This window comes from Electrophorus electricus, chromosome 1, assembly GCF_013358815.1.
Source record: "Electrophorus electricus isolate fEleEle1 chromosome 1, fEleEle1.pri, whole genome shotgun sequence".
Classification (NCBI taxonomy): Eukaryota; Metazoa; Chordata; class Actinopteri; order Gymnotiformes; family Gymnotidae; genus Electrophorus; species Electrophorus electricus.
In genome coordinates, this window is record NC_049535.1 from 23,856,862 (window position 1) to 23,870,645 (window position 13,784).

The window sequence follows — 13,784 nt, forward strand, 5'->3', positions numbered from 1 at the left end:
CATGTATATGGCATTGTGCATGTATAACTCATTACACATGAATGAATAAATTTATGTCCACAAAAATATTCCAGCTATGTGCTACTTTTTACTTGGTAATTCACAAGTCTTTTTCTTATTTTATTTCACTGACACACTCTTACCTGTGCAACACCTACTACACTGCCTCCGCCATTTCAGTGTCACTGTGTAACACTTCCGACAGGAACAGGCAGAGGTAGACTGCAATTGCAGCAGGCGGTTTATTAAATAGAGGAAACACGACACGAAGGGTAAAACAAACGGAGGCTAACGGGTGCTGAGGGTAATATAACACACAGTTGGAATACACAGAAAAGCAACGACGACGACAGTAAAATGGACATAAGGCAAACCTGTCAGATATACATAACTTACCAAAACAAGCAACAAACTAGAAGACGGAAACACATGGCTTAAATAAGCAAGCCAATCAGACACTAAACAGATACAGGTGAACATGGGAAGAGCAGACAGTAAAACAAGCAGTGGAATAGGGGAACAGATGGGGGCGGAGAAAACGAAACTAAGGCATGGAACCAGGGAGTGCAGGAAGACAGGGAAACCGTGACATCAGGGACGTGAGGAGGGTGGCCATTCGTGACACACTGCCATGTTACCAATAATAATTTCTCTCTTGGTAAGAAACCTGCCTGACAACAGATGGGCTAATATATGTGCTGTATATTTTTTAAACCAGCAAATAAAGTGGCCCTATTAAGGTGGACAGTAAGAACTGATGTAAGGTGTGGTTTGTGTGTGTGTGTGTGTGTGTGTGTGTGTGTACGCATATGTCTAAGCATTTTACACTGGGGATTTTTGTTTAGGCCTTTTGGCACTTTTTGCTATTGTGTATGCCGAGCACAGTAATACACAGCTGTATCCTTAGTCTCAAAATTTTGGCCCTGTAATAACACACTGTTGCTGGAGGTGTCTGCAGAGAAACCGATCTTGCTCTTTAGTGAGTCTTTGGTGTCAGTTTGGCTAGTACTGTAGAACCAGCCAATCCATTCCACTGGTTGTCCTGTTGAGTGTCGTATCCAGTTTGTGTACCCCCCACCTGTGGCTGAGTACCCAGTAATCTTACAGGGAATAGAAAATGATTCCCCTGGTTTAACAACCATAACAGGAGGCTGAACGAGCTCAATACTTCTAGAACCTGTGAACAACAGTTATGAGATTTTAAAATAAGTTACAATCAGTTGCTGTCAAAACACCAAATTGTACTCTGTACTAGCCACTAGAAAATGTTTAATTAGTATAGCATACAACTCACAAGTTACTGCTGCTGACAGCAGGAGGAGAAATGTAGAGAACATGGTTTGTGTTCAAGCTGAACAGGAAAGCTTCATCTCTCAGATATACAGGCTCAGATTTGCATAAAAATGCAACTTGTTTAATTTCAAGCCAAACACAGATCAACATTTGTTTGAAAAAATTGGAGTAAACCACTCATTTTCTCACATTTGCATTCACATTTACTGGCAACATTATAACATACTTGAATGGAAGTTACTGTGCCGTAACAAAGTGAAAAACAAACAAAAAAAATACACAAATGTAAATCTCATGTGAAATGTATTAAAATTACATATGAACAGAAAATGTAAATGTGTACATTTTACATTATGCCAGCATTATATACCAAGCATACACCACACACTGAAAATTATACTATCAAAACAACATTCCATATTCCATATTTAAAAAATCTAAAAAAAAAAAATTAAAAAAAATGAACTTCATGAATCCTGACGAAAACATTCATCAAGGCATCACGAAATATGCATGTACAATATTATGAATGTTTTGTTACATAAAGTTTTCTTAGAATCTCTGGGAATCCCAGTTCCTTTGATTTTACATGACATGATGAATATTCTGCACTCTGTGCCCTTCCAGTGAATCCTGAATAGTGACAGAGTGCCTCCTAATGGTTACTAAACAAATAACTACTCATATGGGTTTGCATCATGGAAGTATTGTGGTGTTTAGAACATTACTATAGTAGGTTGCATGGTTGTGCTTCTCGAGCAGAATAATAAATTGCTCCATCCTCTGACTGAAAGTTCTGGCGTTTTAAAAACCCTTTGTTGCTGGTGGTATCGGCACAAAGACTGCTCTTTCTCTTTAGCGAATCCTTTACATTTGTTACACTAGCGCATACATATCCTATGTATTCGAAAGGTTTGCCTGCAAGTTGTCATATCCAGTGAGGGCAGTAGCTAGAGACTGACAACCCAGATAATTCACAAGAGATGGTAAATGATCAGTTTAATAGAGTGAATACCTGCAAACACCAACAAACAAAATAAAGAACATTTTTCTAAAGGAAATAACATACATTTCTGTAACAGTGAGCGGTAAGTAGGTGGACGCACGTGCGGAGAAGAGCGAGATTTATTATGGGCGAATCTAAAATCAAAGTTGTTGTAGCAGTCCAGGGTCATAGAGCCAACACAGAGAGTACAGGAACACATTACAAACAAACAAAAACACACGAAGGCAACCAGAGGAAGCAGGCTATAACATAGGCTAGGAAACACAAAGGCTAGGATAACGATACAGGCTAATAAACAAAGGCTTAGAAACAGTTGGCCTTTCAAACACCCAGACACTGAACCAACCACAACCACAACCATCAAATAAACATAAACACATGGATTCTAAGAAACAATGAACAGCCAAGACATGGGGCACATGACAGGGTTTAAATACATGAACTTAACAAGGTAGAAATGAGGGACAGGTTTAAGCAATCAAACGAGGGGCAGAGAAAACGAAACTATGGCATGGAACTAAAATACAGAAGACACAGAAAACATGGAACATGGAAGCTGGGAGGGACTAATCATGACAATTTCCTAAGACTAAATAATAATAACATTTTCAAGATTTATTATTTCAAATCACTATTTCATAAATAAATAATGTTTTGAAATAATGTTATTACAGTGATTACAGGTTATTACAGTAACTTGTTTTTCAGTAAATCCTTTTTATTTATGCTTCCATCATGTAACATGACAAATAATCCATAACACTGGATTATATCAATAACAGAGTTACACACAGTAAATAATTTAGAAATATATATTTTAGAATTAGCAAGAAAGAGTCTTTGGGTAAATTGTTTTATATCCTGAATGTCACGGATTGCTCCTCACACCATAAGTCACGTGGTACGGCCCACCACGTGCAGGGGGATTCACAAATGTACTGTGTCTCTATTTTTGTAACTACGGCCCCCGGTATTGCACACAGGTGTATAGGGTTTAAAGTTAATGTCTTGTGTGTCTATTTAAACCCCTGTTTGTGTGTGCTCCCTTTGTTGGTCAAAGTTGCTACGTGTGTGTTCAAGTAGATCTCTGTAGCTGTAACGTTCATTTGTAAAGTCCCATGTTAAGGTGTATGTGTCCTCTGTTTAGTGTTAATTGTATAGTCCTATTCATTGTAAATGCTATATGTGAGTGCCAGCTTTGTCTTACGTGTTTAGTGTTAATAAATGTTCTGTACTAACAAGAAAGTCTCCCCCACGCCCAGCGGTACTCGGGCCACAAACGTTACACCGAAAGCTATTGCTAAATTACTTACTCTAAAAAAAATAATCTAAAACAATTACAGTGTGGTCTGGCTGAATGAATTGATCAAAAAAATTCTATAAAAGGAGGTGATCCTCCATTTTTCTCCTTTATTTATCTAAATAGGTGTGTAAAAAGGTTATCACACATTTAATGTTTAAAGATCTTAGTAGTTGAATGATAAGAATGACAAAAATATAAGCATTAAATGAGTAGGAATTATACATTCTATTTATACCCCTTGCTGTTGATTTTAAATGTATATGTCAGCAAACATTAAGGTCATGTTAGGTTCATATTATGACAGTCATTTGCATTTCTCTGCCCCCTAGTAAAGAAATAAAGTATTTGAAGTAGCACTGGATTCCTGTTTTTTGTGTGCTAAGATTTTGTAATTTACCAGTGGGATCAAAGGGGTAAGATGAGCAAGTAAGTAAGATGACCCACAACCTGTATTTGGGCAACCATGCACAATGTGTGAGTGATTTGATTGTAAACGTTTCTGTCTGGAAAGCGTCCTTGGGTTTGAGAATAACTATATCAATCTGACTAAAGAAAATAATTTTGTCATATGGCCCTAGTTTGCTTTCTCCATTTCCCTCTTTCTATGGAAGGAATATGGATGTGGATGACTTTGTACCTGTCAGTTTTTGGGGGGTTTTTTTGTTTTTTTTTATTCTAATCACATCTAATCACATCTGTCATCAAAACGTAATTTCTCTCAAATTAAAAAGTTATATCAGATGTGTTGCTGAACTAGAACTACCATTATGTAAAACATGTAACTGAAATAGCAGAAGTGTATTTGTGGGCTGCAACACTTTTCCCAGAATGGTGGCTGTAGAGTAAACTGAGCCAGAGCACTGGGGGTAAGTTGAACTGGTGCTCCATCTGACCCCCTCAGATTTACCTGAAGTTAAGTCAGATATTTGTAGTTTAAATTGGTGTTGCATCCTAACAATCAATAACTGACATTATATTTCATATTTTAGGTGTTGCATCTGAACAGATGGATGTTAAAAAATTAGGATAAAATGTTGTATACTGTTATATCAAACTGTTATATCCCTATGCCTGACACATGTAGGTGGGTTGGGGTGTTCTGGGCATGTGCATATCTTCCAGGTTCTATGCTGACATTCAAATCCATGAAGGGTTTTCTCATCCACGTGCAATCCAGGATCCAAATATCACTTGCCAGACTTTTAGAACGACCATCCGGTATATTTATATATATTCATCCTCAGAAGAAGAAGAGGAGAGCAAGCAGAACGGATAGAGAAGGCCAAGAGAGACAAGAGACAAGCGACTTGTGATTGTGACTGTGACAGAAAGCTGGAGACCTGATTATGCTTAAGCACTACAGAATCCTCCAGGATAATGCAGAGACTGCATTCCTTTATCCTCCACTAACCTCCAACAGACGAGACAAAAACAAAGACATTCCCGTCAGGAGTGAGATAAATGACCATTCTGATAACCACTGTGGTACTGTAGCCTGCAACCGCTCTAGATGTGCTACATGTAAACACAGCCACTAAAATAACTGGCACAAAAGGAACAACAGTCATCACCCCTTCCTCCTCATGTATTATTGCCAGAGTTGTAATCATTTTTATCGTTTATATATAGATATATTGGAGAAACCAAGAGAAGACTTATTGATCAGTTTGTTGGACACCATAGGACCATCAGAATTAAGAATTTGTCATTGCCTGTGGCAATGTATATATCTATATATATCACTCTTATTTCTAGAATGCCAAACAAGCATATCACTCTTATTTATAGAATGCCAAACAAGCATGAAATCAGTCTCACTGGTTCACAATCCTGCTCCTGCAGCTCTCCTGCAGTTTCTTGTTGTCACAGTGACATTCCCTGTCAACAGTTACTTTTATGTTCAGTTTCTTTTTTCTTCAGTTTTTTTTTGGAGTTGGAGACCTTTGCCTCCTTTTTGTCTTCCCATTCTTTGCCTGTCATTAGTATAAGTGTATAAATGTCTATCGTTTACATGTCTGTGTTGTCAGTGCTTGGGCCAAATACCTGGCATGCTACGTGTTCTTTGTTAAGTGTTTGAATAAACGTATGTTTCTGTTTCCTACGACTCATCGCCGCATCCTGATTAGCCTCCTGTCGTCACAGAAACACAGACTGACGAAGGATGGCAGGGAAAAAAGTAAAGGTAAGAAGATTCGTAAACGCCATCCCCCAGCCCTCACAGAAAAGCCATCCTTATTCTTGGGCATACTCCTGACTCCCAAAGCAGGGGAGAGTGCCACTGGGGGAATTGGGGAGTGTGGTCCGGGTGGGGACTCGGTGGAGTCGTACTGACCCACATCGGGCTACCAGGACTGGTACAATGATGTCCAGTACCCGGAGTCGGACTCTATTGAGTCCTACTACCCCGCGGAGAGACCCTCCATCATCCTGGCTTCACGCCACACTCCCACAATAGGTGAGGAGGCCACTGGATGTTTTTGGGGGGCCCTGAATATGGTCCAGGGTCGGACTCTGTGGAGTCCTGCAGAGACCAGCCAGACTACGAGAATCGGCACATGGAAGAGGACTCCGCTGGGTCCTACGACCCTTACATGGACTATTATGAGGGCTACACTGATTATGGAGAGAGAGGGGAGTACAGCGACATCAGTCTGTGGTCGGATTTGGGGTCCGATTATGTGGAGGATCCACCGATGGAGGTGGAGGAGGTCCTCTATGGGGATTCTCTTGCAAACAGTCACGTAAGGTTTGTCGTCTCCGGGAATGACGAGCCTCTGGCATCTATGATACCACCCAAGGCTCTGCCCATGAGGTATCGCCTAGGGACAAGCAAGCCAGCCCGTGTAAAACTCCTAGAGGTGACCTCGTGCAAGAAGGAAACTCCCTTCACTAGGGCACACTGCCCTCGAACTCATGCGCCCAAACCGAAGCCTCATAAAGGCAGGAAGGAGGCAGCACCAGTGCCCACCCCAGAGATGGGAAAGGTGGCTGGCGAGCCTCCTGAGGTGGGACAGCAAAGGTTGCCCAATATCTGTTGTCATCTTGGTCCCTATCCATCTCTCCTCTGTCTTGCTCATGCTAGCTTGTGTCGGGTCGTTCGGTTCTCTGGCCTCGCCATCTGGTGTTGGTCTTGGGGCTGCAGCCCAATAGGCTGGCACACTGGGAGTTGGGGAGGGGCTCTGTCATGGTAAAGCCCCTCCCCCCGAACGTCTCCTTATGTGTGTTAATCAATGTTGCCACGCCTTCCCTGTATCTCACACCTGCTCCTTATTGTGTCATTAGTATACATGTAAAAATGTCTATCGTTTACGCGTCTGTGTTGTCAGTGTTTGAACCAAATAGCCTGCGTTCTACGTGTACTTTGTTAAGTGTTTGAATAAACATGTGTTTCTGTTTCCTACGACTTGTCCACGCATCTTGCTTAGCCTCCTGCAGTTACACAGTAGTAAACACAGGTATGTGAGATACAGTGATGAAATTACCACTACACAATCAGTGGGATTCCATTTGGCAAAATGAATCACTTAAATTACTTTTCAAAATAAACTGTTTTACTCTGCAGGAGTATTTAAGCTTAGCACCAAAAAAGTTTACAGCTTGAACTTTGTACTCAACCCATTAAATATGAGAGCACACTGTCCCAGAATTACCAACTCTCAATAAAATAAGCATATGAAGCAAACACTAAAAACAACTTCAAATTATAAACTATTTACACAAACTGAAATTGACTATACACTGTTACAAAATTGACCAGTCACTCAAAGTAATGTAATAAATTGAACACCTTTAAAGCCAGCAGATTCAAACAAAAAATTAAGCATTGCAGGGCTAGGAAAGATCTCTCCAGCATGTCTGGTCTCAGCACTTACAATATTTTGTTTCAGTGCAATGTCTCTGGCTCACACTGCACTCCACACAGCACAAATAGCCCTCCATAGTATTTCTGTCACTTCGAGCTGTGAGGGTTACTGTGATGTCTAACCTGAGGTACTGGTAGCTTCAGGGGCTATGGGGCAGCTTTTTGTCCCACGTGGGCTGAACTCAGGAACCCCAAGGACAACTTGAAGAGAGGATACTAAAGTTTACTGCCCTTATACTCCGCTCAAAATGTACTAGGAACTATGGCTAATAGCTATGCTGCTAACGCATACACCACAACTAAGTTATACAGCAAGTTGTATGTGCTCTCTGAGTTTGCACCACGTTTACAGAATGTAGCACATGTAATAAGTGAATTGCCAAAATCTTATAAATATATCTCTGTGCTAATGACAGATCTCCATAGTTTTTGTACACTCCCACCACTCAGATGACGGTTTTGAGCACAGTAATACACAGCTGTGTCTTCAATCTCCAGATTCTGGCCTTGCAGTGTTATTGCACTATTGCAAGTGTCTCGTGAAGTAAATTTGGGTTTCATTGAATCTTTATAGTGTAAGCTTCCACCAGTGATTACATAGGCAACCCTTTCCAGACCTTTTCCTGCAGACCTTACAGCTGATGGTCACTGACTGGCCAGGTCGGACGCTCAAAGAACTGGGCTGTGTCAGGTCAACACAGTGAACACCTGTGAAAAAAAAGAAAAGACAGTCACACAATGTAGATTAGCATGTTATGATAATAATCTCTTAAACTCAATAAACTCACTGAATATCCTGGTTAGCATCAACATCAGTAGTGCCACAGACAGCATGGTTTGTGTTGAAGATGAACTGGAGGGAGCTACTCTACTGTGCTCTGCAGAGCTGATGGACTGCTGTGGACAGCACTGTCACTCCAGCTCTGTAGTGAGGCTTAAGTGATGGACCACTGATTTGCATAAAGGCTCATGAGACACCCACAAACAGAAATTTGTAATAATGTCTGTCAGCTGACTATGTTTATGTCATGTTTTTGCAGTTTACCAGTAAATGGTATTCCAGTATGATGTACATATGGTGAATATTATTAATATGAATTGATTTATTCATTCATTCATTCATTCATTCATTCATTCATTCATCATGATGCAATATATTAAAAACGTTTGTCCAATGTTTTACTGATCCTCCGCAACCTGAGAGATGCTGCTGAAATGGATCATAGTTGCATGGTAACTTAAGAAAGTCGTACAAATATGAGGACACCAAATCCACACACATATTATAATAAGAAGTCCATGACAATGAATGACATGATAAACATCTTTCAGTGAGTTTAATGAAATGTATACTGTGTGTGGAAAACATATGTGACATATGCACATGAAGGTCATTTTTAGGAAGTCCTGTTGGCTGTTTATGGCACTGCAAGCAGTCGCTGTAATTCAGATTCAGACAGGAATGAGATATTCATGTTCATTAACATGTACATGGCTTTGCATATGTATATCTCACTACACATGAATAATTTTCATGGCTATAACCCACAAAAATGTACCTTTTTGTGCTTTTTTTTTCAAATTGGTGATTCAGAATTAAAATCTAAATTTATTTTTGTCTTTTTCTTATTTTATTTATCTGACACTCTTACCAGTGCAACACCCACTACACTGCCACTGCCATTTCAGTGTCACTGCCATGTTGACAATGGTCTAAAACCCAAAGAAGAGCAGTGCACTTGTGTGTGTGTGTGTGTGTGTGTGTCTGTGTGTGTGTGTGTGTGTGTGTGTGTGTGTGTGTGTGTGTGTGTGTGTGTGTGTGTGTGTGTGTGTGCGCGCAAATATGTGTGAGCTTTTGGCACTGGGGATTTTTTTTGTTAAGGTTTTGGCCTGTAATAATACACTGTTGCTGGAGTTGTCTGCAGAGAAACTGATCTTGCTCTTTAGACTGTGGAAAAAGTCAATCCATTCCATTGGTTGTCGTGCTGAGTGTCTTATTCAGTTTGTGTACCCCCCTCCTGTGGCCAAGTACCCAGTAATCTTACAGGGAATGGAAAATTATTCACCTGGAATCAACCAACCATAACAGGAGGCTGAATGAGCTCAATACTTTTAGAACCCATGAACAGTTATGATGTTTTAAAATAGGTGACAATCAGTTGCTGTCAAAACACCAAATTGCACTCTGTACTAGTCTGTACTGCACTCTGTACTGTACTAGAAAATATTTAATTAGTATAGTATACAACTCACAAGTTAGAAGAAGTTTAGAGAACATGATTTTTGTTCAAGATGACCAGTGGGCATTTCTTCTCTCAGCAGATATGGGGGTTAGGTTTGCATAAAAATGTAACTTCCTTAATTTCACGTCAATCACAGATCAATATTTGTTTTAAAAAACCTGTTGCTGGTAGTATCGGCAGAAAGACTGACCTTGCTCTTTATTGAATCCTTTACATTTGTTACACTAGTACATCCATATCGTATGTGTTCTAAAGGTTTGCCTGCAAGTTGTCATATCCAATGAGGGCAGTAGCTAGAGAGTCACATCCCAGAAAATGCACAAGAGATGGTAAATGATCCTCCAGGTTGTACAACTACAGTGAATGACTGGATAAGTTCAATAAAATGAACACCTGTAAAAGCCAACAAACAGAAGAAAGATTATATTTTTTTATTAAGGAAATTATATACATTTACTAAGTCTAATAAAAATAATAATAACTAACAAGATTTAACATTTTAAATGATAATTTGATAAATAAATAATGTTTTGAAGTAATGTTATTTTAGTGATTAACACAGTTTACAGTTGCCAGAAATAATAATAGAGAGATAGACAACATGATGACTTTGAAAAAACTCTGCAGCTCAGAGAGCCCTTTAATGAATGTGTCTGTTGTAATGTTGTGAGAAATCATTTTTGAACCACTAGAATAATGACTTCTTGTGAAGAAACATATTGAATCAGCAATTTCATTCAATCCATGTACACCAGAGTACCATATTAAAAGCCACATAATTGGTTACCTGCTTTTCACAACAGAATTCTGGTGCAATTTGATGTACCGTATCCAAATGAGTTACAGAATGATTTCCAAAGACTATGACTGCATAAGTCTCCAGTCATGGGTTACACAATTAGAAATACCCTCCTAAATCATGTAGAAGGTATTGGATTGGTATTTGCCTGTCAAGGCCTGTGCTGTTTATAGTCATTGAGGTACCAAGGAATTCTAAGATGTAATATCTGGATGCTTGTCTGTGATCTATCTCAAAAAGGTTTGGTCAATTAACATGACAAATGATCCATAACACTGGAGAATATCAATAAAAGAGTTACTCACAGGAAATAAAATGTATTGTTTAGAATGAAAAAGTAAGAGTCCTTGGGTAAAACTGATTTAAAAAAAAAAAAAAAAGCTTATAAAAAAAGGAGGCGATCCTTCATTCTTCTAATCTATTTATCAAATTGGGTGTGTAAAAAAATGATCACACAGAATGATACAATAATAGAATGATAATCACAATAGAATGGTAAGAACATATAAGCATCAAATGAGTATTAAATATAGAAAGTACTGGATTGAGTACTAAAGGACAGAGTATTATTTCTATACCTCCGAGATGTACATTGTGAAAATGTTAATTTAGCTCTATTTTTGTTTAGCTCGATTAATGTTTTGTAAGGTCTACAGCCTGAAGTCTATTTCTAAAACTCTATACTGAAAAAGTGACAAAGCATATTTAAATTCATATATTTACATTACTGTGTCAGTTCTGAGAACACAGGTGTTTCCTGAAAGTCAGGCACCATTACCTCTGAAAGTCATGCATTATTAAGACTGAAATGTATTATATTTTGTGACATGGAACTTTAAAATTACAGAAGATAAACAGAAATGATACCTCCATTTTGTGATTATCAGTAATTTAATATATGTTTGGACCTATATTTGACAATTTTGATGTTGACATTACAACTATATCTACTTTTTGGGTTGCATTCACAGCGTATAATGACAGCTTACATTGTAGCTCAGTTTATGTCAGGTACAATATATATATATATATATATATATATATATATATATATATATATATATATATATATATATATATTGTGTTAAGTGTCATACTTGTACAAACATGATAAAACTTGAAATAAGTCTCTAAACCTATAAAAATAACAATTTAATTTTTGCAAAAGTATGGCAAAGTAATAGAAAATGGTCACTTCTATAGCGCTGCATATTTTAATTAGAATATGTTAGCTAGCCAGGTATGCTTAACATTGTTCATGTGGAGTGAAGAATCCAAGAATCACCTGCAGTATTTTATGACATTTCATAGACTTATTTTCCACAAGAAATTCTCTGGTTCTGTATAATCGTCTGCTGGTTGTTTGACCCTGGCCTTTATCAATGATTTCTGGGCAAACTTAGCAGCATCAGGTCACTTATCAGCAACAGATCAGTGCTTAAATCCTTATGAAAATGTAGAAATGATTTATCTGTGAAGCATAAATCTATTTCTATTCTATCATGTTCAGTTGCTTAATAAGAAACTAAATGTGTAACTATGCTACTTGAAACAGGTTTGTTGCAATACACCAAGCTTTCATTTTTAGTGTACCTAGACCATTTAACCTAAAAATAAATAAATAAAATTACTGAGTTGGATTCAGAAGGTGTATATCCTCTGTACGAACTGAAGTGAATGTTAAAAATTTCTTGACTGTGTTGTTCATGTTTCACATGTATATTTACATTTCAGTGTTTGACTGAAAGCAGACTGCACTGAACTTCCATGTTTTTGCATTTGTCGCCTCTAATTTGTGTCACTGCGAGGATGTAGCACAGTAGCACACAGCTGTGTCTTCATGCTGGAGGTTCTGCCCTTTTAATGTTACTGTGTTCCTGGAAGTGTCTCTGGAGATGCTGAACTTGTCTTTCAGAGACTCTTTAAAGGTCTGTCTCCACCTGAATAAATTAGTCCAATCCACTCCAGAACTTTCCCTCCTACCTGCCGCATCAAAGATACATGGACACTGGTTACTGAAGTAGAGACCTTGCAGTTTATGGTCACAGTTTGACATGGATGGATCATTAAGGATTCAGGCTGAGTGAGTTCATAAGAACGGACCCCTGTAAAAAGTATTAGAATTACCACAAAATATAGGGAAAGATGAATAATGCACTTTGTAATACACAAAATGTAAAGTTTTCATATAAAGTCAAACTCACAGGACAGAGTTACCAGAAGCAAGAATAAATATGCAGAAAGCATTATTATGTTTTTCAGGTTTAAGAGGAGGGAGTTCTTATTGTAGTATGTGAACTATTTAAGGAAGGGAGCCTGAACACAATATTTGCATTTACACATGTGACTAATAATGGAATTTAAAGAAACACATACTTTTTGGAATTGGCACCACACTGAAAATGTAGTGTTTAAAATATATTCTTTTGTTAGTCACAAACTGTGAGTTTAGAAATATATTTTAAGTTGCAGTACATATTCACTGAAATTTTATATTTTTAACCTCACCATTGTCCTTTTGGTCGGTCTGGGGAGCTACATTCTTTGGTGCAGTTATATCACTTAAAATGTTATGCCATCAGTTGATTTAAATGTTCATATTTGGCAAGACTAAATAGGCTGAATAATAAATATGCCCACTTGTTTTTGTGTTAGTTCCAAACTATCATTATTTCCTCTCTGCTATCTATCCAGCTGGTGAGATCTAATTTCTTTGCATTCATTTTTAAGGATGCAGGATCAATGGAATATTAAGCCTCTGGCTAGATATTAAAAGCTAATCAAACTGAATTCGATTTAATATTGTAAGCTCACTGCTTCTAATTAGGCACTGAAAGTTTTATTGTTATTAACCACTTATTTGGCAAAAAAATGTTCACTTCTTATTTCAAACTGCAGTGACAGAGGACAGATCTCCAAATGACTGCAAGATTACTAAATCATGGATGATTTTGCACAAGGAAGCTAAACTGTAACACTGTGGTTTATGCACACAATAACACAGGTGTGTCGTTATTTGACATAAAATTTATTAAAGTTGATATAGTTGATATAATTTGATATAGTTCCATTTTGTATCATTAAGAAGTTCAGAGGACCAATAAACATGTGGTCATGTTAATTCACTATATACTTTTTATTTTTATTTTAACAGACTCTCACAGTAACAATGTTTTCTTCAGAGGTTATTTTTGAACTGGAATGTTGCTGAATTATGTCACCGTGGTTCATGAGCACAGTAATAGACAGCTTTTTCTTCTTTCTGCAGATTCTGCCTT

General features: G+C 37.9%; 1 long non-coding RNA gene across 1 annotated transcript; it reads right to left on the reverse strand.

Annotated features, from left to right (window-relative positions):
* Positions 1-7,584: 7,584 nt before the first annotated feature.
* Positions 7,585-8,350, reverse strand: LOC118241201. The gene is made up of 3 exons (XR_004775901.1): positions 8,253-8,350; positions 8,082-8,172; positions 7,585-7,665 (listed from the first exon to the last, which is right to left on the reverse strand). It is a non-coding gene; the product is annotated as an uncharacterized LOC118241201 (long non-coding RNA).
* Positions 8,351-13,784: the final 5,434 nt, after the last annotated feature.